The following is a 27,717-nucleotide window of genomic DNA, read 5'->3' on the forward strand; positions in this document are numbered from 1 at the left end:
ATCTGTAACTTATTTCTTTATCATTGAGAAAATTCAGAAGAGAACTTGAACTTTTCTTCACTTCGTTGAGAAAATTTAGAATTAAAGTGGAGCTCCTTATCTTCATTGTGAATATTCACAATCATAGTATGACTTTTTCTATGTTCTACGGTAGAACTTAGAAAAGAACTTTAAATTTTTTTATGTCTTTGGGAAATTAAGAACTGAAGTAGAACCTTTTTGTTTTCTTAGAAAAAATTAGAATTTATCTGTAACTAATTTCTTTTTCATTGAGAAAATTCAGAAGAGAACTTGAACTTTAATTTAGAATTAAAGTGGAACTTTTTATTTTCATGGAAAATATTCAATCCTTCTACGGAAAAATTTAGAACAGAACTTCAAATTTTTTTATATGTTTGGGAAATTAAGAACTGAAGTGGAACCTTTTTATTGTCTTTGGAGAAATTTGGATTGAACTATAACTTCTTTGGTAAAATTCAGAATTCAGCTAATTTTTTCTCTTCTTTAAGAAAATTCAGAAAAGAACCTCAGAAAAGATCTGTAACTAATTTCCTTTCATTGAGAAAATTCAGAAGAGAACTTGAACACTTTTGCAATTGTTTTAGAAAACTCAGAATTAAAGTGGAACTCCTTATCTTCATGGCGAATATTCACAATCAAGGTATAACTGTTTTCTATCTTCTATGAAAAATATGGAACTGAACTTAAAATTTTTCATCTCTTTGAGAAAAATCGGAACTGAAGTGGAACCTTTTTATTTTCTTTGGAATAAAATTAGAATTGATAGGTAACATATTTATTTTTCATTGTGAAAATTTTGTTTTGGGATATACATAAAGTTGAAAAATAATGATGGACTTCTTCGACATGCTGGATCTGAAAGTTAAATTTCAGAGAAATTCTATAACCTTTTAGGGTTAACTTACCTTTTTTAGAAATGACCATTTAGGGTTCTCCAACATGCTTAACCTGAAAGTGTGTTCCCTGACATGCTTAATCTGAAAGTATAATTTTCAAGGAGATGAACTATTCTAAAGAATAAAGACGGGTAAGTCTTAAGATATTTATTGCTTAAACATATGAAAAAATATTTTGAAAAAATACATATTTACATAAAAATAATACTTAAAGTTCACTGTTAAACATCCACAGACGAGGATCTCATAACATAGAATACTTTTTACCATGTCTTATGCACTTATCACGATCAGATATGTCCGTAGGTAACCACTGTGCGAAGAGCCTAACCTCCTCTTCAGGATGGTGATAAGACCCTTCAAATTTAGGACACTTAAATTCTTCCAAATTTAAAAGTGGAATCCTAGCATCACAGTTTCGAATTAAAACTTTATCTGTAGGTACATTACCCTTTACATATAGTGCTTCAACTCCGAAAAAGCTGCAAATTTCACTGACTTCTTCCTGAACATTTTTCAGTTCTTAACCACTTCTATTATATGGTGTAATCACTCTATCGTAGCATTCTTGTCTGTTTATACGGCGTAATTTGTACTCCATAAGCTTTAATCATAGTTAAACAAGCTATAGTTCACCAACCAATGATAACAGTCAATTTCTTCGAGTTCCACTGACAATAATAATAATGCAAATTCAAATATAACACCACAGTATGCTTTTTTCCAACCAATAAATTTTGTGTCATATAGTCCTATCATTCTGGATGCTATTAATGTAATATTTGAGCAGAGAAGTACTTCATCAAACTTTTATATCTTTGCTCAAGGTTAGAAAGACTTATGACTAGGGGAAGGAGTCCTAAAACCATCTGAATTCATTGTCTGGGAGAGTCATAAAACCCATAGAACTTATTGTGCGGAGGAGTCATAAGACTCTCGGTGTCTATTGCATGCATATGAAACGTCGAAACTGTTACGTAACTCCTAATTTCCAGAACTTAAAACTATGTATGAAACATAAAAATTGTTACGTAAGTTAGCTTGTAAAATATTACATGTTTGTTAATATAATATATCTCCAACTTTTTAATACCATATTCTAAGCGTCTGTGGTGGTAGTGTAATCTAAAATAATGGAAATATAACAAAGTAATGTGTAGTATATTTTTAATGAAGTAATGACATGTAGAATATTAATACAAAATTATATTTTACATTATTATACATTATTAACTTTATTGAACAACTTTAGACATTCTGAACCTGCATCATAAAATAATTCATGGTATTCTCTCATGATAGTGCCCTCTGTAGAGATATCCATCTTGTCTTTGTCCCTTCTTTATATCTTTCTTTTCTGCTATATCGTACCTCCCCTAGTGAGAGCTTCCCTGTGCTCCTGATCTTCCTTGTATTGGAGAGTATGTCCATTGTCTGTATTGTTTTTTGTCATACTTGTCACTCTCTTCCACTGCAGAAACTGATGAGCCTGCCCTTTTTCTCACCATTTCATCAAAGATTCTCCTTCTCATTTCACGTAGATTGTCCTCTTCTATTTCATTTCCCATGATTTCTAAATTTGCTGCATTACTCTCATACGAATTACTGAAGTCATGATGCTGGCCATTACAAATAGCACAGTCACAATAAAATATATTTCTAACTCTACACTTTGATCCATGTTATAATCTGCTATGTTGCTGTTGTAGCGATAAAAAAGGATGATATTTGTAGCAATAGAAATTTCTCCGATAGCATCGCTTATAGCGCTGGAGATTGTGTCAACTAGGCTAGCGCCGCTCTCAATTAATGAGAGAAAATTGAATATGTAGACATATAAATGTGGCCTCTTTTTTCTCGAGCCATCTGGGGATCAGATTCCTTTGGGAGCGTTTACCTTGGAGACATACGAACTAATTTCCTATTATTAGACTAGACGCAGACATATAAATGAAATAAACACAGATAAAAAGGCAATAGATTTATTGACTTACATATTTAGATGCACAGTAATAGGTCACTTCAAATGACAATAATGGTGACCGAGATAAAAGAGTTTATGACTTCTATCTCAATGGACCTGCTTCAACTTTACGAATCCTTCAAAATCTGATTTACGAATTATCTCAAAAAGCACATCTACCCCACTATCAAAACATAGATTTTCAGTCCTGCGCCATGAGGACTGGCTCACCATTGGCCCAATAGGACCAAGGATGTAAATCTTTCGTCCAATGAATTCTTTTAAATATTTTTGATGATTCAAGCGTTCACACGGTTTTTGCCATTTAAACTCTCTTAGAAATATTGTGCATAGCATTTTTTGCTACTAATTATCTTAGTGAAATTCGAACGACTAGCGTCGTTGTTTGACTGAAGCTAGAATGCAATTTCTCTTTTGGCTGATTAAGAATTTAGACTCTTGGAAGCGGTATTTGAACTCAATTAGGGGACGTTTAATTTCTGCCCGAATCATCTTTAGAAGGAAAGAATCTTGTATTTTAAATATATCGCATTTTACTCAGGATACATATCACCCTTCCCATCAATTAATGACGTCCTGTCATTAGTAACTGCTCGCCTTTGATCTTTTTTTTTTAAATGTTTGCCATTTATTAACTATTTCTTTTACATAATTATTTTATATTTATGTTATGGCTTAATTAGGAGTGCTAAAAATTTTCACTATTACCTTTCTTATTTTATCCTACATCCCTATCTAAAATGCATCTACCGGACTAAGATTATTCATGGTTCTAGGTTTGCTACTATACTAAGGATTTTTTTTTCGATTTTTTACAAGGCTTTTTTTTTATTTTGCTGTCTATATGACGTACTACATTCTATCTACACTACGTTAAATGAATAAAATGATAATATTACACCTAATTCTACTTGTGGTACATACTTGAATGATTTATAACATACAACATTGGGTTCATCATATTCACTGATAACATTAAAACACTTTCACTATTGGGATTTTTGAATTGTTCAAGTTATTAGGAAGTAACACATGTAGATTCACATCTATTCATCACCTTCGAATCCTTAGTGTACTACACACTTCTGTTGTAAATTTTTGTCCTTCACTCTTATTGTCTTGGCGAAAATTTTGAAGCATTTACGTTATGGTTTCTTCAGGGAACAGTTCGAGCCTGGTTGTCTTTACACGAAGTTTTCTCTAATAGTCAACTGGGAAATGATGCTTCCAACTCTAGGTGTTGGCGTATGTCTTCTCAGCATATGATTGTTTAGGATATTTTAAGGCACATAGAGAATGTATTCTTGCGTTAAAATTGTTCATTTGTGCGTTTTTAAAATTGTTAGCTCATGGCTTGCGCCGATTAGCCTTTGCGGTGATTCCTCGGTTAATCATAGGGTAATTGAAGTTTGGATTTGAAATGGGTTGTTGTCATACTATAGTGACTCTTTTAACATATTGTCTTTAACTTGAACTTCAAACATTTTCAAATATCGTTTAACTTCAAATGTCGTTAAATATCGTTTATCTTGTATTGATCGATGGGGTTCTCAGAATTAAACTTCAAATTGTCTCTAACTTCAGCTTCAAATATTTCCAAATGTCTTTAACTATCATTTAACTTCAAATATCGTTAAATATCGTTTATCTTGTATTGATCGATGGGATTCTCAGAATTAAACTTCAAATTGTTTCTAACTTCAGCTTCAAATATCTTCAAATGTCTTTAAGTATCATTTAACTTCAAATATCGTTAAATATCATTTATCTTGTATTGATCGATGGGGTTCTCAGCATTTATGTGATTATATAGTTCGTTAAAGCACTTGATACTGAGGTTCAAATATAGTGTTACCTGATACGTAATATGGTTCATGGTCGAAGAAACGACGATCGAAGGTAACTGTTGTTTTCGTAGACGAAGCTGGGATGAAAATTGCCTGGAGTCTAATGTGAGTACTCTTCGTTGGTTGAGATATGATGAAAATAGATGCTACTGGCTTGTATCTGTACTGGGCAGCTCATTGTAATGCTCAATAACCAATGCATCCATTTACTTCCTGTAATAAAAATAACGAGGCAGAATCACACGTTCTTTGATGTAAATACTCATACAATTATTCATGCATTAATTGGGTTAAAACAACATTGTTCCCATTGTGAAATTCAATACATAGAAGTTTCTTATAAAATATTAATTCTTTAGCTATAAGTATGGTCTGTTATTATACTTTCTAATATACACTACTACATACACTTTATTTTAACTTCTTTTAACACTTAGTTAATTTTACATTAGATCAAAATAATCATTTAAACAGAGTTTATGCTACATGGTTAATTTTTGAGGTCTAATTTTACAACTTATTTCATGCCTGCATTGTTCACGCACGTCCGTGCTGTATAAGAAACGCATGTGCAGCGTCATAACCACACGGTTTTACGTAAACGATACTACAATGAGGAAACAAGACATAACAAGGACGAGTGGAGACCTCTATACCCACTCGTTTTCTAATGTCTTCCCTATTTCTTGGCTTAGACGTTCTCAAGGGGCTCCGGGTTTAATCTCAGCTGAAATGCAGAGGTGTTCTTCTTTGTTTCCCCGTGTTCTTCTCTTGGATTTTCCGTAATTACAAGTCAATATTTGTGCCTCATATTCACCTTTCGAATAAGGTCATTAGATGCAGGATTCCAAGCTGGCCCGCGTAGATTCCAGTTGATGCTTGGCAAAAAATATAAGCGTAAAGAAGAACTTACATCAATATTTTTTTAGAAGGTTATAGTTTGATCAAACCGTTCAGCACTAAATAAATAAATATGATATTAAAGTTTTATTAGAATTTGTTAAGCGAAAAACACCTTCACATTAATGAGGAATTCCTTGTGGGTATTACTTAGTCGCTATTGGACATACATTGGGTTTCAATCCATATATCTTAACTGATCAAATGGTTTTAAAATTTTACATATTATTATTGAGATATAATTCTAAATCCGCCGTGAAATTCTACATATAAACGTACCAATAGCCAACTATAGGTACATATATTTCTCGAGTAAGAAACACATGAATAAGCAGGTGTGCAGCACGTAATTACACTGGTATCCTATTTTATTTGTAGGCCTAAAACAATTATAATCTGCACTAGGACAAAATATTTCATATAATTAGACGCTTCTGTACTGATAATATCTTGTTTTGGATAATATCCATCTTAGTTAGGACATGGGTTGATTTTTCATAGAAAATCCGGGGGGACCTGAGTCATTATAGGTAAGATATAACGTGACTGACTTGCGAAAATATGTCACAAAAATTAGAGCACAAGATATGTCATCGATAAACCAATAAAATTAAAGAACATTTTTGTCACGGAACTATAGAACAGTGATCTCTCTGTTATTGTATGCGTCATAGATATAAACTAATGAAATTAAATTTTTCGCCAAGGAGCTAAAGGAAAATTACTTCCAAAGATTCTCTTTGGAAGTAATGTTTAACACAGAGCTGTAGGACAGCATACGTCATAGATATAATATAAAGAAATTAAAAAGCTTTTCTTTTCTTTTCGCCTCGGAGCTATAAGAAAGTAAACTCTCTGTTTCTCTTTCAAAGCATTCTGATCCAAAAAACGAAAACTTAGCTCACTGAAGTTTCTACTCAACCTTTAAGTATTGTTTTGACTGGCCCTGATTGGCATAAAAACACTAAAATTCTTACACTTGAAGGACTGAGAAATATCCCTTCCTACGGTCGTTTAAACACAAAAAAAAACTACAAAAAACAATCATAGGCCGTGAGTTACTCCCCAGGCTTCCCACAACAAGTGGTCCAACGCCAGTTGTCGTTCTCAGTAGACCACTAGCTTCCTACCTTTGGTTATTTTCTGTGATCGTCAACGTTTTGACATCACTTGTATTTTTTTTTCATTAATATTGACTTGGTTAACTTTACTTGCACACTGTTAAATTTATTATGGTGTTAAATTTGTTATCTTTGAAATTTGCCTTTACATTAGTTAGGGATATTTCCATCTGTCAGGTTTTTAACCGTTCTACCTGACTGTGTCGTTATTTTCTCCTCTGTTTCTTGGGGTTTTTTCTTTTTCGGTTTTTCTAACGAAATAAGGTCAAACTTCTTGTATTGTTTTTTTCAAAATTCTTGCCCTTTTAATCTTGTTTCCTTCGCGTGTGCAGCTGCTGAATTTGGTTTTGATTTCCCTATTTCTTTGACTACTATATGGTCAGATTTGCTGTCAGAATCTTCGGAACTAGTTTACGACAAATCTGGATTAGAACTTTTAGAGGTGGCACTTTTTGAGGTGTCACCTGCCCTTCCTTCGTAAATTTCTACTCCTCTAGAAGTAGAAGGTTTATTCTCTAAGTCCTCGCCTTGAGTTTTCAACTCGAGACATTTGAAAGATTCTTGAGAGCTTTGGGAGGAATCAATAGTTTTTGCGGGGTTCTTCCATTGTTTGAATGCCATGTCCTCAGGGGGATGGGGCATTTTTTGCACTAGGGATTCCCTCCATGAAGTCCACTGTTTATGTTTGGCCTTGGACACAGTTATATCATGATATTGACCTTGCTGGTCATCCTTTGGAGTTTTATTCCCGGGCAATGTACTTTGACTCGTTTTTATGGGAAAATTTATGAGATCCATAGCTTCTCGCAGGTTTGTTTTAGTTAAATCTTTGGGAGGAGTTTTCTTTACAGTAATACCGGGGGTTTCTACAGCTCTGTTCAATTCTTCCTGCAATGACAAGGGCCTTTCTATTGGTGTTGCAGGGTAAACAATATTGTCTGGAAATCTTTTGGGGGGGGGCAAGGGGTCGAAATTCTACCGGGGAAAAACTGGGATTTAGGGGATATTGTATAATCTAAATCTCCTGCGCTTGCCGATGAATAACTTTTTGGACTTTTTGGCGTTTTTATTTCAGGAAAAAATCCTGGTATTAGGGATTTTTTCTTAGGAACAACTAGATTTTCCATAGCTAAAAATTCTTCAAAGTTTTGTTCATCACTGTCATTCTCGAAATAGTTTTGCTTGAAATTGAAGGGTTTTAGCTCTGCCAATCTTGACCTAGGGGGCTCACTTTCCGAATCTGACGAATCAGTAGAAGAGGGATGTGATACCCATCTCTTTCGAAAGTTGGCTCTTTTTATTCGGCTATCATGCGACTTGTATGTTCTTCCACTATCTGGGTTTTCCATTTTAAAGGTATATTCATTATCGTACTTTTTGACTATTCTGTAGGGTCCAGAATATTTGTTTGAAAGTTTTTTTCCTTCCATTTTTGCCTCGTTCTTTAGGTAAACGAAGTCTCCTGCTTTTAAATTTATATTCCCCTTACCTTTGGGGTGGCTTCTAAGCTCTTGGTTTATTTTATATTTTTCCAACTGTCGCCAATCTATTTTATACGTTTTCCTCATCCTATTCATGTATTCTTGTTTATAATCTTCCGAGCTATGATGATACTGCCGAGATTCAATAATAACATTATACGGGATTTTGAAATCACGACCAAAAAGTAAATAAAATGGATTGTCTTTGGTTGTTTCGGAATAAGCAGTGTTGATTACGTTAGTTAAATAAGGTAAGAATTTATCCCAGTCGCTCCTATTGTCTTTCGTATAAATACTTAGTACGTTCGAAAATATTTTATGCCTGTTTTCTATTTTGCCATTAGCTTGTGGATGGTACGGCGCTGTCACCATTTTCTCTATATTGAGAAAACTCATCAAGTCTTTTTTTACTTTCGAAACAAAATTGCTCCCGTTGTCACTCAAAATTTTATTAGGAATGCCAAATTGTAAAAATAACTTTGCTAACGCCTTACTTGTGGCATAAGCACCTTGATTTTTTAAAGCTTTTGCAAAAGTAAATCCGGAAAAATGATCTATAACCGAAAGAATACAAGTATGGCCTCTGCTAGAAACAGGTAAGCCTCCACTTGTCCCATATAGGTCAAATGAGATAATATCGAAGGGGTACTTTTTCTATCGGGATCCTTCCCATTGAAGGATTTGAATAAGCTGGGGGGATTTTTCTTAAGTTAAATGCTTCGCATGTACTTACAAATTCTTTAAGTTTTGTCAGTGGAGATTGTACGTAAAAATATTGTTTCAATTTATGGAACGTTTTCATTACCCCTAAATGTCCCCCTGTCTCTGAATGAAAATATTCAAATGCAGGCCCTATCAAGTTTTGTGGTAATACAGGTATTATTGAGGTTTGGTTTCTGTTTGTCTCGGCGGTCACAATTCTACACAGTTAAAAAAAAAAAAAAATTTAAACGAGAAAAACTGCTTTATAGAAAATTAAAACCCGTTTTTCTTGTTTAAATTTTTTTTTTTTTTAAATGAAAAAGCAGTGTGGTCTAAGAAATTATTTATTCTTCACAGTATTTCTTCATCAAGATCATAGTAAAAATTATCTATCTCTTTTCTAAGAGTTATGAATTTATCCGGTAACGCATCATCATTCACAAAATAATCAATTAGTGCTACACACATTTCGTCGTTTTTTTGCTTTCTTTTTATATTTTCCAAAGACAAGGGACAAAAGTTAATCTTATTTTCTTTTACTGCGTCTTTGACTTTTTTTTTCTTACATCCATGTTTTCTCTTAGCAATTATGGCGTTAACTTCATTTTCTTTAGCTTCCGATGAAATATTTTCTGGGTATCTACTTAAAAAGTCGCAAGCTGCGTTTTGTTTTCCCTTTAAATGTTCAAATTCGTAATCTAGGTCTTGGATTTTCATAATCCATCTAGCTAGAATGCCCGTAGGGTTTATAAATGTGCGCAGGTACTGCAAGCTTTTATGGTCTGATCGTAGTATAAATTTTCTACCAATTAGATACTGTCTAAACATGTCCAAGTGGTAGATAATAGACAACAAATCTATGTTTGTGGCGGAATAACTACTTTCGCCTTTCGATAAAGTTTTCCTTGAATAGCATATAACTTGTTCTATTTATTTAGGCGTTCCCTCTAGGGGATTGGGGTTCTCTACCGGGATTATTTGCAAAAGAATTGCGCCAATGCCTTTTGAACTAGAATCCATTGTAACCACAAATCTTCCGTTTTCGAAATCAGGGAGTGCTAATATTGGTTCAGAAGTTAGTGCCTTTTTGAGACGGTCTAGGGACGTTTGAGCTTTTTGGGACCAGGTAACATTATGGGAGGTCCCTTTACTTAAGTCCGTGAGGGGTTTCGCAGTTTGGGTGTAATTGTGTACGAATTTTTTGAAGTAGCCAGTAAGGCCTGAAATTCCACTTAATTATTTCATAGTTCTGGGGGGCTTGAGGTTTTCAACACATTTTATTTTATCAGGGTCTGGGGATATATCTCCCTGGGTTACTACTACTCCTAAAAATTTAATTTTAGGTTGAAATAAATTTACTTTCTCGGGCCGGGATTTTCAATTGCCTTGTCTGAAATTCTCGAACACCTTAGCTACCGTTGCTAAGTGTTGCTCAGTGTTTTCTCCCAAGCATATGATATAATCAAAAAAATGAATTATATTCTTTAATCCTCTTAACAGGTGCAATAGGGGTCTATATAGCACGCTTGAACTTGTTTTAAGCCCAAATGGTACCCTTAAGTATTCATAAGATCCATGTTCGGATGCTGAAAATGCAGTTTTATGGACATCCTTTTCGGCTATTTTCACTTGGTGGTAGCCTTGGGTAAGGTCCAAAGAAGTAAAAATTTAGTTTTTGCTTGAAATTGAGTCAAGAATTTCGTCTTTTCTTGGTAGAGGAAATTTGTCGCTAACTTGTTGTGTGTGGAGAGCCGCTGAGTCTACTACAAGTCTATGATTGCCATTCGTTTTTGGTACTAGAATCAATGGTGCACTCTATGGACTTATACTAGTGCATAGAATTCCGTTTTTTCTAATTAATGTCTTTTATTTTTTAACTACCTTTTTTTCTTAGATGATACAAGATATGGCTGTTTTGCAACGGGATTACCAGTCGTTAAAATTTAATTTTAAAAAAAATGTAATATCCACATGTAATATTAAGATTCAGAAAAAAAAAACATAAAAATACAAAGTAAATAGCATAAATTTTCACTAATTTACAAGTCCGTAATATGATCCATATTAAATTTGTTTAAAAATTGCGATTTAGTTAAAGGATATTTGTTATTTGAAGCTTTAATACCGTTAACTAGGTTTCTTTTAGAATTTTCCCATCTATTTAAATCATTTTCCGTTAAAACATGGATTTGGACTAGACATGTCCCCTTTTTAATTGCAATTGTATCATTTTCATGGTTATTGGTTACCCAAATAAAACCTTCCCCTTTGTCATATGATATAATCTGTTCCTCGCATAACAGATTTTCGGGTATTTCAGACGGTGTCGCAAACCATATTTCTGACTTGCTAATCACTGGTTCGATTATCTGTGATATTTGAATTTTTTGCGTCGTTTTGGGAGGGACTTTTGTTTTCTTTATCGCGAATCCGTAATATTTCTCTTTATTTTCATTGTTTATTAGATTCATACTGGCGCTATGCTGCGCCATTGCTGCATCTTGTGGCGTCACGTTTGGTTTTATTATGTTCTTCCAAAATTCCACTATTTTTTTAATATCGTTTGACCTGTGCGGTTGCATATCTTCTATTTTTATTTGCGCATATTAAGTACTGTTATTATTTAAATATACTTCATTTCTGCAATATCTTTCAGGGTAATTAAAAAAAATTCGAATTATGACATGTCTTTGCGAGACGTGAGGTTCAAAATATTGCGACATTATACCACCAGAAATTCTGTTTACTGTTACGTTGTCTTCTTAACCTCTGTTACGACTTCTTAGGGTAGAAATTTCTTACCCGGCCTTAGCTGGGTAGACAAGCCTCTCATTTGCTACGTCTAATAGTATTCTATTAGACCTTAGAAAATTTGCTCCTATAAGAGCCTCGTATGGGAAGTTATCACATATAATAAAATTTGTCATAAAGTTTCTATTGTCTCTTTTTACGTTTAGGCGAATTGACCCTTTTGCATTTAATTTATGACCTGTCACGCTCGTTAAATTGGGATTATTAGGGTTCCTCTGTCGCCTAATATGCAGAGGCAACATATTAAATATGCATGAGCTTATGATGTTTACTGTAGCTCCGCTGTCAACTAAAGCCTTAAAGTAAATGTTTTCTACACAAAAATCCTTAAATATAGGTAACTTGTTATTAATATCACTAAAAGACAGCACTAATATTGTCTTGGACCTATTAAATATTCTGGGAACCCTCTGGGTCCAATTTATATTTCTGAGTGGCCTGAAACGTTTCCCTAAGGATTTATTCCATATGTCGGTGCCTGTTATAGATATTCAGACGTATTAAGTTCCGTAGGCATGTTTAAATGATTTACTTCTGTCTGTCTTCTCCATGTATTATTATGGTAACGTGAATGTTTTGTGTCAGTGCCGTTTTCTGGCGTTGCCTGCCAATGCCGTTGGCTTGCAAAATTTTCATTTCCCATCGGCAAATTTTCGTGATTTCTATATTGAATTCTTGCATTATATTGGCCTTGGCGAGTATTTTGGTTTTCAAATCGGTAATTAATTTGTCTGTTGGGAGGAGGGTTATACAAATTTGGTTGGTATGCATTATAAGGTACTGATTGGCGCAATCCCCCCTGGCTATAGCCTATTGCATGACCGGTGCTAAAATTTGTTCTTCCGAACAAATGGTTGCCGTAATTTTGCGTGTTACCGACAGCAATTCTTGGTGTGCGATTGGTGACATAATGGCACTCTCTGGCGATATGGCCAACACGATTACAATTATAGCACCTTATTATTGTGGGGTTATTTCCATAATTAGATTGTTCAATAGGCTGAAAGCGTACTGTTTTCTGCCTAGCGGGTTCTGGCGTTCCGTTTTTTTGGCACTGGGGAGTTATCCCTTGAAAAGAAATTGGGGGATGCCTGATCGCCCTTGAAAATTAGGTTCGCGTTTGAATCGCCTAGGCTATTTATTTTTGCTTTACTATGATTAACCATCATTGTATCAACTTTGATTAATCGCTCTACCTCCTGAACTGCAAGATCCAACGTCTGAATATTTTTGGATATTACTACTCTATATAGTTTTGGGGGTAGCCCTTGCAAAAAGGTATTTAGTATGACTTTTTCATACAGTTGTCCTGAACCACTTCCGTATTTTGCTTCTACAGAAATGCGTATATTATCCAGGTATTCTCGTATATTCTGTGAAAAGTCAAAGCTCACTGCTCCGTGTTTTAATTTGTTTATGGAACTGGTGTCTATAAACCTATCTTTGAATGCTTTTAACAATTTATCAACCGTATTTATTGGCAAGCTGGCGTCGTTGCTTATAGTAGGTTCAATCTGCTTCAAAAATGTTAAGGCCTGGCCTTTTAATCATAGCAGGATCACGTCGACTAACGCTTCTTGCTGTGTTTTTGTGAGTTGTACAAACTGTGTCAATTGGGTATTAAATTCGTCAATATCTGATTGACCATTGAACTCCGGGATAGAGTTTGCTATCTTTTATTTTTCGTGACCAATTTCTGCACTATTAATTTTTCTTCTAAATCTTCAGACATTTTTTTTTTTGAATCAATTGAAATAAATTTATTTTTACTTAATCTATTTTGGGGATTGCTATTTTCTCCTATGAGATATAAGGGTTTTCCTGTCGTAGCTTAGCGGCAATAGGCCTAATCACTTTATTTATATGTCTGTATCTCTCCAATAATTAAATTTAAGTTACAAAGTTTCTATAGCCTAATTAGTTCGCAGTTTTCCTCCAATTTTCGACTCGCGCCATTTGTAGCGATAAAAAAGATTGATATTTGTAGCGATAGAAATTTCTCCGATAGCGCCACTTATAACGCTGGAGATTGTGTCAACTAGGCTAGCGCCGCTCTCAATTAATGGGAGAAAATTGAACATGTAGACATATAAATGTGGCCTCTTTTTTCTCGAGCTATTTGGATATCCGATTCCTTTAGGAGCGTTTACCTTGGAGACATACGAACTAATTACCTATTATTAGACTAGACGCAGACATATAAATTAAATAAACACAGATAAAAAGGCAATAGATTTATTGACTTATATATTTAGATGCACAGCAATAGGTCACTTCAAATGACAATAATGGTGACCGAGATGAAAGAGTTTAAGACTTCTATCTCAATGGACCTGCTTCAACTTTACGAATCCTTCAAAATCTGATTTACGAATTATCTCAAAAAGCACATATACCCCACTATCAAAACACAGCTTTTCAGTCCTGTGCCATGAGGACTGGCTCACCATTGGCCCAATAGGACCAAGGATGTAAATCTTTCTTCCAATGAGTTCTTTTAAATATGTTTGATGATTCAAGTGTTCACACGGTTTTTTGCCATTTAAACTTTCTTAGAAATATTGTGCATAGCATTTTTTGCTACTAATTATCTTAGCGACATTCGAACGACTAGCGTCGTTGTTTGACTGAAGCTAGAATGCAATTTCTCTTTTTGCTGATTAAGAATTTAGACTCTTGGAAGCGGTATTTGAACTCAATTAGGGGACGTTTAATTTCTGCCCGAATCATCTTTGTAAGGAAAGAATCTTTTATTTTAAATATATCGCATTTTACTCATGGTACACTGTTTGATGTTACTTTAGTTCTCAAATGATTCATCCGTGTGGTGTCGATAATCTGCCATAGAGCACCACAGGGAAAACCGTATCGTGTCTATGAGGAAGCATAGCATATGATTTGAACAGTCACTGGCATATTTCATATCATTTTGAGCAAAAGTTGGAGGGGGGTAACTTAAAAGGCAATGTTACTTTTCCATGGATAGCTAAATGCCAATTGAATAAACCCTTACCATACTCAATTCAAACATTACATTAACCCATTCGAACAACAGATTTTATTTTCACTGTCCTCGCTGCGTTAACAGTAAACAACAAGTCGGCGTTGGAGGATCTATTAATGTAATATTTAAGTAGAGGAGTACTTCATCAAACTTTTGTACCTTTGCTTAAGGTTAGAAGGACTCATGGCTAGGGAGATGAATCCTAAAAGCATCTGAATTCATTGTAGGGTGGAGTCATAAAACCCGTCAAATTCATTTCGGAGAGGAATCATAAAGCTCTCGGTATCTATTGCATTTATGTGAAGCGTTGAAATTACAATTTTTTCAAAAAAAAATTCAAAAGAAAGAGTATTTTAAAAAAATGGAGGGGGCAAAAAAGTTGTGGGGGGGGAGGGTCTTGGAATGGGGTGGTAGAGGATCTTTGGAGGTTGAGGTTCTTGAGGTTAGAGTAATTGATGATTGCGGTTCCTTGATGCTTCAAACCTATTTTGCAAATGAATCGTGTTTGTAACTGCGCTTAGCTATCATTACTATTTTAATAAAATCAGAGTCGAAAGAAAGATAAAATAGGCTCAAAATCAAACATGTAAACAAGAATATTCAAATGAAGAAGTCATCTCGTTACCCCAAATTTACATGAGGCGAAAATATGTCTTCTTAGGCATTTCCATGTTTCTACTATACCTTAAATATTTCTACTATACCTTAAATATTGTTATTTATTTACATGTTTTAAATGCAATTCATCAGGATCTTAAGGGTCCGATACCTCAAATTATATCTTGGATAGGTCTGGGTATGATTTGGAAAATCCGGGTATGATTTGGAAGTTTTGCAAAAATAGAGATTAATTATATTTATTTTAAGTTTTAAACTTGTTCCCTACTTTAGCTAAAAAACCTTTTCTATTTGTTTAATTACATTTCGTAAAACTGGAAAGTCTCAAGAATCCAATAGTTTTGGTAACGTAAGAAAATTATCTCTGTTTAGATTTGATGCATAATTAAACAGTTAATGGTTACAAAGTGGGAGTAGGTAAAAGCATTTTTATATTGTTGCTTTATTTAAATGTTGTAGCAGGGGTGTTTGTAGATGAATCGTGTTTGTAGCTGTGCTTAGCTATCATTACTATTTGAATAAAATCAGAGTCGAAAGAAAGATAAAAATAGGCTCAAAATCAATCATGTAAACGAGAATATTCTCATTAAATCACTAAATTCAGTTACTAAATTTGTCTGACATTTCCTTTGCCCCCACCCTGTTTCATGTTTTTTTTTCAATCCATTTGTACTCTACCTTAAATATTGGTATTTATTTACATGTTTTAAATGCAATTAATCAGGATTTTAAGGGGCGATACCTCAAATTATATCTTGGATAGGTCTGGGTATAATTTGGAAAACAGCCAGAAGTTTTAAAAAATAGAGAGTAAATATATTTATTTGAAGTTTTAAACTTGTTCCTTACTTTAGCTGAAAAACCTTTTCTATTTGTTTAATTACATTTTATGAGCCTGTAAAGTCTTGAGAATTTAATACTTTTGGTAACGTATAAAAAAATTTATCTCTGTTTGGATTTGATGCGTAATCAAACAGTTAGTGGTTATAAATTGGAAGTAGGCAAAACCATTTTTATATTGTTGCTTTATTTAAATGTTGTAGCAGGAGTGTTCGAAGATGAATCGTGTTTGTAACTGTGCCTAGCTACCATTACTATTTGAATAAAATCTGAGTCGAAAGAAAGATAAAAATAGGCTCAAAATCAATCATATAATAGAGAATATTCAAATAAAGAAGTCATTTCGTTACCCCAAATATACATGAGGCGAAAAATATTTTTTTTAGACATTTCCATGTCCCCCCCCCTTTTTTCATGACTTTGCAATCCATTTGTACCATAACTTAAATGTTGTGATTTATTTACATGTTGTAAATGCAATTAATCAGGATTTTAAGGGGCCTATACCTGAAAGTATATCTTGGATAGGTCCGGGTATGATTTGGAAAACATACAGAAATTTTTAAAAATAGAGAGTAATTATATTTATTTTAAGTTTTAAACTTGTTCCCTGCTTTAGCTGAAATACCTTTTCTGTTTGTTAATTTCTGTGTCTCAAGCGCGTCACTTAGGAACAATAAACTATTCAACGTTTTGTAAACGGTTTTCAAACTGTATCTAGTCAGTAGAAATTTAATTTAGCAGATCGGTCAAAAATATGCTTTGAAAATTGATGTTTCCATCTTAATTTTCAAAATGCTTGTAATTTCTTTTAATAGTGATTTTATTGCTAGATTTTTGCATGAATAGATGAAGTACCTAAGGCTAGTAAATGAGAAAGTCATAATGAGGAAACATTTTAGGACAGGGGGGGAAGGGGAGCTTTTAAAAAAAGGATAACAGTCTAAATTGTCATATTTCATAATGTTGTGCAAAAATTGTCTGAATTGGATGTTCAAAGCATCCGCTTGTCAAAGTCCCGAAAGATGAGGTCAGAAATGACGTTTTGATAACTTTTTGTTTACACATTCATAACTCTTAATGGAGCCTTTATATTGAAAATTGGGGGTGTCCCCCAAAAGAAGTTGGCGGAAGGGGCCCTTAGGAGGTTGGGGCCCTTAGGAGGTTAGGGTCATTGATGACTGTGGCCCTTGATGCTTCAAAACTAAAATCATCTCACTAGTTGATTTTTTAGGATTTCTACGAATTATTCTGAATGTTTTTATTAGTTTCAAACTTTATATAGATATCGCTGCTTAAATGGTACTTGTGTATTATACAGAACACAGTCGAAAACCGCCCGAATAAAAATAATATGTATCTCTTAATAGAGTTAGCAGTCCCTGAGATGCATTACCTTTTTCGTTTCTACTTTGAAATCCACTAAAATGTCAATTAATCTCTAACGTTTCCTATGTTCTGGCAACTGTGCACAGACACATTTTAATTTCTCATGAAACCTTCCAAATTTATGAACATGTCTCATGGAGAAAATGTGTCAAACAGAAATTACGTTATTTTAAAAGAAATCTGGTCTTATGTCACTTCCCGTTAGTATTTCTAGCTCTTTGATTGGTTTAAAAAGAAGCACGTGATCTTGTTCGTATACGGACTCTAGTCCTCTGATTGGCTGGCATCTTGCTCGTATCACGCTGGTTACTCTCTCCCTACTCACATCAATGTTTTAAAATCTAATGTTTTCAATATCGTTTAGAAAACAAAGGATATTAAATTAAATATTTAGCGCACTTTAACTGAATCAAATGAAAATCTGTACATTCAGTTTGTGAAAAGGGTATCTCTGTAATACCTTAACAACGGATAAAGGTGTTAAGTTGAAAAAAATCAGGAAATATTGGACGGGACATTGAGACTGTTGTTATCCTGATTTTTCAAAGTGTATACCTCTATATGACAAGAATTGCTAAGGGTATTAATTTGATTCTTACAGAGAATATTGATGGGGATTTTGAACTAAATAAAAAAGAAACCATGTGCGTAATCTCTGACGTTTTCTATGTTCTGGCAACTGTGCACAGATACATTTTAAATTCCCATGAAACCTTCCAAATTTATAAACATGTCTCATGGATAAATTGTGTCAAACAGGAACTACGTAAATTCAAAAGAAATCTGGTCTGATGTAACTTCCCGTTAGTATTTCTAGCTCTGTGATTGGTTTAGAAAGAGGCACGTGATCTTCTTCGTACACGGATTCTAGTCCTCTGATTAGCTGTCATCTTGCTTTTATCGCGCTGGTTACTCTTTTGCTACTCACATCAATGTTTTAAAATGGAATGTTTTCAATATCGTTTAGAAAACAAAGGATATTAAATTAAAATATTTAGCGCACTCTAACTGAATCAAATGAAAATCTGTACTTTCAGTTTGTGAAAAGGGTATCTCTGTAATACCTTAACAACAGATAAAGGTGTCAAGTTGAAAAAAAAAATCAGGGAATATTGAATGGGATATTGAGACTGTTTTTATCCTGATTTTTCAAAGTGTATACCTTTAAATGACAAGAATTTCAAAGGGCCTTAATTTGATTCTTACAGAGAATATTGAAAAAAAAAGAAACCATGTGCATAAAACGTTATTCTTAATATCTCAATATAATATATAATACGCCCAAAAGAGTTTCTAGCGTTCTTTCCATCTGGAAAGAATCTGGAAAGAATGTTCTTTCCAGAAAAGAGTTTCGCGCTCTTTCCAGATTATCGAAAGAGCGCGAACGCAACACCTCAGAAACAGCTAAGGGTATGAGTTTAAAAGTTTCAGTGCATCTTATTTGGGGTATTAAATTAAAGTAAAAGACGGTATTTTCATCCTACTTGTCAAAAGGGGACATCTGCGATATCTTTGGAACGATTAAGTGTAATGTGTTGAAATTTTCTATTGAAGATCTAGGAATTGTTGAACACAATCAAAAGACATTATAGTTCAATTTCAGTTCAATTGATTTGATTACAAAATGGTATAGAACATAACATTAGTCCAAGTGGCTGCTCAAAGAAAGATATGAAAGCACTTGAACTGGGCGACCATATATATAACAAATGCTTAACAAACGAACAGAACAAACAAAAAAAAAGGAAAAAAAGCATCCAAATTATGACCAATGTTTAATCATGAAAATAAAAAAAAGAGAAAAGAAAAAGAAAAAAAAAATCTATGAACTAAGATCCAAAAGAAAGTTTATCATTTTTCTCTTAAATAAAACAAGGCGCACCGCCACCCGAATGCTCTCTGAAAAAGGATTCCAAACCTCAGGACTTATATATCTGACAGAAAGACCTGCTTTAGTTCTACTATTGTATTCAGTGACTAGATTGTCAGCATAGAGGGTAAAATAACTATTATGTGATTTTTTTCTCTGAAAAAAAACATGAAACATATCTGTACTGATACACTTCCGACACTGACGCGAGAATATTCATGGTCGGTAGACTCGAAGTTGCCCAACGTTAAGCACTGTAAGTTAATCAAAAAATGCTTTAGAGTAACTAACTTCTTCCAAGTATCCACCAATAAGTTGTATGGCTTTGTTTTGAAGATTTTGTACTGGTTTAAATTCTGAATAAAAGTTGCTTGACCATATCACAAATCCATATCAAATACAAGGGTGGACTAATACATTCTATAAAAGTAATAAAATTTGCGGGGGTAAAAAAATTCTTAAAGGGATAGGCACACGTAGCTGATTTCGGGAACCGATTTCAGCAAGGGTATATTCCACGTCGAGTGATTATAATTAATGATGGTAAAAGGTGGGGCTTAGTGACGTTTTTCGGTGATTAATCATCATTAATTTCGTTCTAGACAAGGAATGTACTAGGGTTTTAGAGCTTCAGGCATTTAATTAATCGTATTTAATGATTATAATAAACTAATTGTAATTAATGATGATTAATCACCGGAAAACGTCACTAAGTCCCGCCTCTTAGCATCATTAATTATAATCACTCGACGTGGAGTACACCCTTACTGAAATCGGTTCCCGAAATCATGTATTCCAGGGTATATTCCACGTCGAGTGATTATAATTAATGATGGTAAAAGGCGGGGCTTAGTGACGTTTTTTGGTGATAATCATCAGTAATTATGTTCTAGACAAGGAATGTACTAGGGATTTAGAGCTTTAGGCATGTAATTAATCGTATTTAATGATTATCGTAAATTAATCGCAATTAATGATGAATAATTACCGAAAAACGTCACTAAGCCCCGCCTCTTAGCATCATTAATTAGAATCACTGGATGTGGAACACACCCTTGCTGAAATCGGTTCCTGAAATCAGCTACGTGTGCCTAGCCCTTAAGTGTCAAATTTCTTCAAGTCCTCGTACGGTTTTCGATCTGGGTAGATTATAATCTAGGTAGAAACCAAAGCATCAAATCTCGTGCACTTGTTTCACTGGTTCCTTCACAAACAAAATTTTTCCGTTAATGTATATTCATCTATGTTGTTAACATTCGTATCTGTAATATCTCAGGAACGGCTAATATACTAAGGTTGAAACTTTCAGGGAATGCTTGGGGAAAGAGGGATGTTTAGCTAAATCAAAAGGCACTATATTCATCCAAATTGTCAAAAGGGCACATCTAAAATATATCAGAAACCAGTAAAAGTCTTATGCTGAAACACTCAGGGCATGATGAGATATATCAAAACACAGTATGTGCCCCTAAGGTGTCAAAAGAACGTCTCTGAAATATCCCAGGAATGGTAAAAATATCAAGTTCAAATTTTCGGAGAACGTTGAACTAATACAAGAGAAATTATGTGCAAAACGACACTTCTGAATTGTCTCAGGAACTTCTAAGGGTATTAAGTTGGAACTTTCAAAGAATGGTGAGGAAAGTATTGAACAACGGCAAAGGACACTATGAGAATCAAGGTCACCGAAAGGAACCACTTCTAATGCGTACGAAACGTGTAAGCGTTATTAAGTCAAAAATATTGGAGAATGGAGGAGTAGAACATTGGATTAATCAAAGAGACATTAAGTGGGTCAGACAAAGCCACAAAAAGTCTAAAGTAAGACAAAGCCACAACATTTTGTTGTGACCACTCAACAATATCTCAAGAATGGGTTGCGGTATTAGTCTAAATATATCAGGGGAGGCTTAGGGAGTATATAGAACTAAATCAAAATACACTGTGTTAATTCAAGTTGTCAAAAGACTGCACCTGTAATAAATCAGAAGCAGCTAAGTCGGGGCAAACAGGATATTTCAAGAGGATATTGAACAAAATCAAAAGATACTAAGCGTATCTTGGTTGTCAAAATGGTACATACGCAATATCTTACGAGCAGCTATGATTATTAAGTTGAAACTTTCAGGCAAAGTTGAGGGGAACGTATAACTAAATCCAATGACATAATTACCATTCAGGTCGTCAATTTTTGTGCACTTGTCGTATTTCAACAACAGGTGAGGCATGAAGTTGAACTTTTTATGAAATATTGATTGGGATACTGAAAAATATCTAAACTCACTATTTATAGTAATGTTGTCAAACGGCGTGTGTAAAATGTCTCAGGAATGCCTAAGGGTGTTAAGTTGAGCTTTTCAGAGAATGTGGAATGGGACACTGAGCTAAAGCAAAAGGCACTTTTCGAATCTAGATTGATGAAAGGGAATAACATTCTAGGTATGGAAATGGGTAAAAATTAACAGCTTAAGGGATCCATCTGAAATTCAGAAGAAATATTTGATGTTCAGATCAAATAAATTCTCAAATTTGTCGAGGTAGACTCAATGGATCTTATTTGGGACAAACTTTTGCCAAAAAATGTAGTTATATTGATTCTTTGTGTGAAATAGTCCTTTTGTTTATTGATCTACTGAGCTTTTTTTCAGGGTATCAATTAAAGTCACTGAACGAAAGAAACCTTGACTTACTTGACTTGACTTAGGGCTCCTGCCGCGTTGAGGGTGGCGTAGGAAGTGTCTTAACTCTGCTCCTCCAGGCTGACCGGTTTGGTGCCAAGATTGGGGCCTCATCGACAGCAATGTTGTCCATCTCCAGGAATTTATTGAGACTATCCTTCCACCTGGTCCGGGGTCTGCTCCTTGGGGGACCAGTAATGACCTTTGGGTCGAAATAATAAATTATTCTGGCTGGGGTTGTCGTCCGCACACATAGGAGGTGTCCAAACCATCTGAGAGTGCGCTGTGATATCTGGATGGAGAATGGCACTTGGGAGGTGGGCGTAAGTAACCTTGCGTTGCTCACAAAATCATCCCACCGAAGCCCTTCAATCCGACGGAGCTGTTTCGTCTGGCAGGTGTCTATCATATTGAGGGTTGTAGGCTTAAGGGGCTATCCATTGAATCTTGATGAACAACTTCATAATTCAACAATTTCTTATAGTTGCGCTTTATCTTTACTTTTGAAGGACTATGGATAGTATTTATTATTATTTCTGAATAAGTTTGGAACTGTGACTAAACCTTTTTGTCTTGGTAATGTTTTTCAAAACGTCATTTTTCAATCTATTGCACGAAAGAGAAAGGGGAGGCATTCAAGGAGAATGTACAAGGTCGGGGATTTTAGGTCAAGAAGATTTCAAAGTCATACAATACAAACAGTCACAATTTTTGTCACCATATGCCGCCTCACTATGGTGCTTCACAGAAAATTTTATGCTAAGCATATGGATTCAAGTACTTGCTTTCAAATGAGCTCTTAAACAGTTTTCTATGATTTTTAAGCACCCCAATACTTATGTCCTGAGTGTCCTCCTGGGCCACGTTGGGGCTATTTTCTTTACACGTTGATGGATCAGCTCTCTCTAGGAAATTCGGTCACCTTCTTAATTTGAAAGTTGCAGGAGTCTGTGTACGAAGTTGTCTCATCATCTCTTCCTTGGTCTGCCAGGGTGGCGACTGGCGTATACTCTACATTCGAAAATAGCTTTTGCAGTTGCGACTTCTCCATCCGGTGAACGTGGCCAAAATATCTCTAGAGTATTGTTGTTTTTCGCTTCAGCTGTTCCTGAAGTTCTTGGTTAGAGACTCTGTCGAGGAATGTTATACCGGTTATACGGTGGATGCATTTTGTTTCGAATCCTGAAATTTTTTGCTCGTCCTCCAGTTTCAGAGTCCACGTTTCGTAGGCCTATAGGGCAACAGGTCGGAGTAAGGCGTTGGAGAGTCGTAGCTTTAGTTGTATTGATATATTCTTATTCTTGAAGACGATCAGCAGGCTCTTGGAGATTGCACTTCCCAGTGTAACTCTTCTTTTTATGTCGTTACTGCAACTATTGTCTGATTTTAAGAGGCTCCCTAGGTATACGAAGTGACCGATTCAACTACTTCGCCACTTACTATAACATGAACAGGAGATGGGCTGGGGTCTCTTATTGTACGCTGATCTTTCGTCTTCTTCGGATTTATGGTTTTGCCAAATCTGTTTGCTGCGGATTCTAGTTCAGAAGCTTGGGCATGTAATCTCAGTGCAATTTGAGCAAGCATATTGAGGTCGTTGGCATAAGCTAGGTTGTCTATGGATACTCTGCTAATGGTCCGGCCTATTTTATTTTTTATTTGGGATTGGACACCGTGGAAGAATAGCTTGAATAGTTGAGGAAAAAGTATGCAGCCTTAAAACACAACCGGAGTCGTTGCAAACTCTTCTCTATGCCCTTCCTGAGTCTGAACGTAGCTGCAGAAGTTATAGTACATATTTTGGATAGTGCTGATTAAGTTTTCGGGCATACCGTGGTGTGCCAGGATTTGCCATTGCCCGTTTTGCCATGCAAGATCAAATGCCTCCTTAAAATCAATAAATATTTATAGGATTTCTTTACCGAACTCAAAATACTTTTCCCCAAGTTGTCTCACTTCAAAATCTGATCTATGGTAGATCGTCCAGGGCAGAAACCGGCCTGATAATTAACTATGACGGTTTAGGAGAATCCTTGTTAGAATTTTAGCTGGATGGCTAGTGAGGCTAATAGGTCAATGATTTTCGCAGTCGTTCCTTGGACCTTTCTTATGGAGTGTTACGATCACTGCTTTTGACCACTTACTTAGACTTAGGACTTCCCACGCAGGTCGGCGCATAAGGCATCAACGATGCATCTTCATGATGACCTCTTCAGCGTCTTCGGCCAAAATTCATCACGGGGTGTTCTTGAGAGCGCTGCGTCTTGTTCTAGGTATAATCTAAGTGTAGCCTTATGTCGTCCTCAGCGTCAAACTCCTGGAAGAGTTCAACAGCAAACACCATGTGGCAGATAATTGCTGCCCATTCTAACCATATGTACCAATATCTCCCTTGACCACTTATGAGTTTATCAATAACGAGTGATTGTTTAGTCTTCTCCGTAATAAATGAGTTGGTAATTTTGTCCGCCCTGTTGATTACAAGAATCCGTCGAACCCAAATTATCTTCAAAACTTTGGATCATTTTCTCTAGCTGTTTTGTCAACGCCCAGTTTTCAGAATCATACATTAGTACTGACAGAAGATTATTATTGAAGAGCCTCAATTTCAGCTTCAAAGAGAACGTGGTATTTCTCGAAACGTTTTTTAACTTATCAAAGGCATTTCCTGCGCACGCGATACGTACACGCGTATATATTTGCACATTAGGGGGTGAGGTTAAGTTTAAACTTACCTCTCATTTGCATCATAAATAAGCTTTACCCCCACCCCCCTAGTGTGCAAATATATACCCTAAATTGATATATATAGGGATGGGGGTAAAATTCCTTTCCGAAAAAAATGATTATTATATTCGTAATGAGCATAAAAAAAGACATCGAGTAGTATGTTTACTTTATTCGTAATTCAATAATATGAACTGCCGAAAATTTACCAAATGTACTTTACCCTCACCCCCCTAATGTGCAAATATTTACCCTGTTTTTGCATATATAGGGGTCAAGGTGAAATTCAGTTCCGACAAAAACGGTTGTTATATTTGGTAAGAGTATTAAAAAAGTCATCGATTAGTATGTTCACTTTATTCGTAAATCAATAATATGAACTGCCGGAATTTACCTCTGTTCGTTTCATGTTTTAATCTCGCTCCTTACTTTCAGTTAAAAAAACTTGTTTTTCTATCTTTTTTAAGTATAAGCAACACCTTTCACTACAAGTAAGTGCAATGTATCTATGGAATTCTAGGAGTTTATGTTCCTTCCTATGCTATTCTAGGAGTTTATGTTCCTTCCTATGCTATTCTAGTAGTTTATGTTCCTTCCTATGCTATTCTAGGAGTTTATGTTCCTTCCTATGCTATTCTAGGAGTTTATGTTCCTTCCTATGCTATTCTAGGAGATTATGTTCCTTCCTGTGCTATTTGGGGAGATTACGCTCCTTCCTATGCTATTCTAGGAGTTTACGTTCCTTTCCAAGCAAAGTGAACAAACACGTTTTGGAACTATGGTTGAGAATGTATAACGCAGACAGATGGGTTTTTGAAGCACTTTCATCATAACATGTTTTATTTTTTTTTTTATCAGAAACTAGAAATTGTCAACCTTTTCAAAGAGAGTGAGTGGAACCTGTCAAAGAGTTTAATAACCTCTAGCTTAAAGGCATCTCATCGAGTTTGATTAAGAATGCAACATGTCTAGAAGTGATGCCATATGCTATTGAATCATTTACCAAAAAAATAACTCTATTTGCAAAAAAAGGGTTTAGCATTTGCGAATTGGACTCTATGAATGATATTAATTAATGTTTGAATAATAGGAGCATGAATGATTCTAATTAGTGATTGGATCGTATGAAGATGGAGAAAAAGGGTTAAACTGATTAGCAGTAAAGGTAACCCCGAAGAGCATGTTAACTCTTAGCTTATTTATTATAAATTTGGAACAATATCAATCTATGGAAATGGTTAACGATGATAAAATGGTCTTATGACTTGACCTAGCTTTACTTCTTCGATGTGTTCTGTATAATACAATAGTGGCGTTGAACAGTGTTGTCAATTTAAAATAGAGTTTAACGTTATAGTATACTAAAAAGTTGATACTAAGAGAGATGTAGATGGCAAGGAAAAAATTTTAAAAATGGATAGCTTTACTTCTTCGATGTGTTCTGTATAATACACAAGTGGCATTTGAACAGTGTTGTCAGTTTAAAATAAATTCTAACGTTATAGTATACTAAAAAGTTGGTACTAAGAGAGATGTAGATGGCAAGAAAAGAATTTTAATAATGAAATTCAGAACAAACCTTAGAAATCCTAGCAAATCAAGTAGTAAGGTGTATGTGAGTACAAACCATCAAGGATCATAAGCACTAACGACCCTAACCAGCAGAAACATCAACCCCCCAAAGGCTCCTATCCCCAAAATCGAAGGGGGGCCCCCTCCCGTCCAACTTTTTTTTTTAACATGATATATTTTTTCAAATTTTTTTACATGTCTTCGAATGAGATGAAACATACTTAAAACAAACGAAAAATCACATTTAATATTTTCCAAGCTCAAAATGAGAATGGTATAGACATGTTAGTCATGACCTTTACTATTAAAAAAATAATGTTTGTAGTAGCACTGTTTTTTATTGGACTAAAAATTTTTTTGGACTTCGGAATTATTCAACTTTTTTTGCGTATCTTAAAATGACATAAAATATTCTTACGGCTCTAAGAATTGTACTCTATGCTTGCTCAGAGACACAATGCAGCTTTCCCACTGGTACTTTATGGCGTGTTATCGACACTATCTAGTTTATTGCATGTATTAAATCATTATTTTTCTACGCGATGGAACGATAAACACATAAGTCATATCTTTAAAAAAAAGGGAAGATGGAGCATTTTAATAAAGTGTGTTCACATGACAATGTTATTGTAGCATTGAATGCCAACAAGGAGAAGTATTTAAACTATGAAACAAGTATAAGTTGTAGCACTATTGGAAATGTATGCATGCATTGTCAGGACAGTAAGGAATTAAATTTCTTTGGAGTGCCGGAAAAAATCAACTCTTATGTTGGTGGATATGCAAGATTGAGATCTTCAGAGATGATTGCACTCAAAGAGAATGCCACCATAAAAATAATCGTTGATGATAAATGACAACTCCTTGCTACTGTTGCAGGTAACACATTACCTGCTGATACATCCTATCGTCAGCTTTCGGGTATTAGCATTCAACGAAAGATCAAAAAAAGAAATGCCTACTCTTCTACTAATATCATAAACAATATCTTGTCTATGTGCCGAAACTGTTACATGTGTAAAAAATATTGTGATAATAGACAGTGAAATTGCCAGAAAAATAAAAAGGGCATTGGTAGAAAATATCACTATGGAATATAAAGATGAATCGATGAAAAAAAAAGTACCAGCAAACGTTACTGCCATTGATGAAACAGTCAATGAGCCAAATAATACCCAAAACGAAAAGCATATTGAGCCTGTCGATGACACACCAGCAAAAGTTGTGTATGACTCAAAATGGAATAATGATTATTC

The 27,717-nt window shown here is 34.8% G+C and overlaps 1 protein-coding gene across 5 annotated transcripts in view; it reads left to right on the forward strand.

Annotated features, from left to right (window-relative positions):
* LOC148942275 (uncharacterized) overlaps positions 1 to 27,717 on the forward strand; it is a 207,482-nt gene that overhangs the window by 76,989 nt on the left and 102,776 nt on the right. The gene's annotated exons all lie outside the window — the stretch shown is intronic.

This window comes from Artemia sp. Qi Xiang Cuo, chromosome 17 (assembly GCF_049724085.1).
Source record: "Artemia sp. Qi Xiang Cuo chromosome 17, ASM4972408v1, whole genome shotgun sequence".
Classification (NCBI taxonomy): domain Eukaryota; kingdom Metazoa; phylum Arthropoda; class Branchiopoda; order Anostraca; family Artemiidae; genus Artemia; species Artemia sp. Qi Xiang Cuo.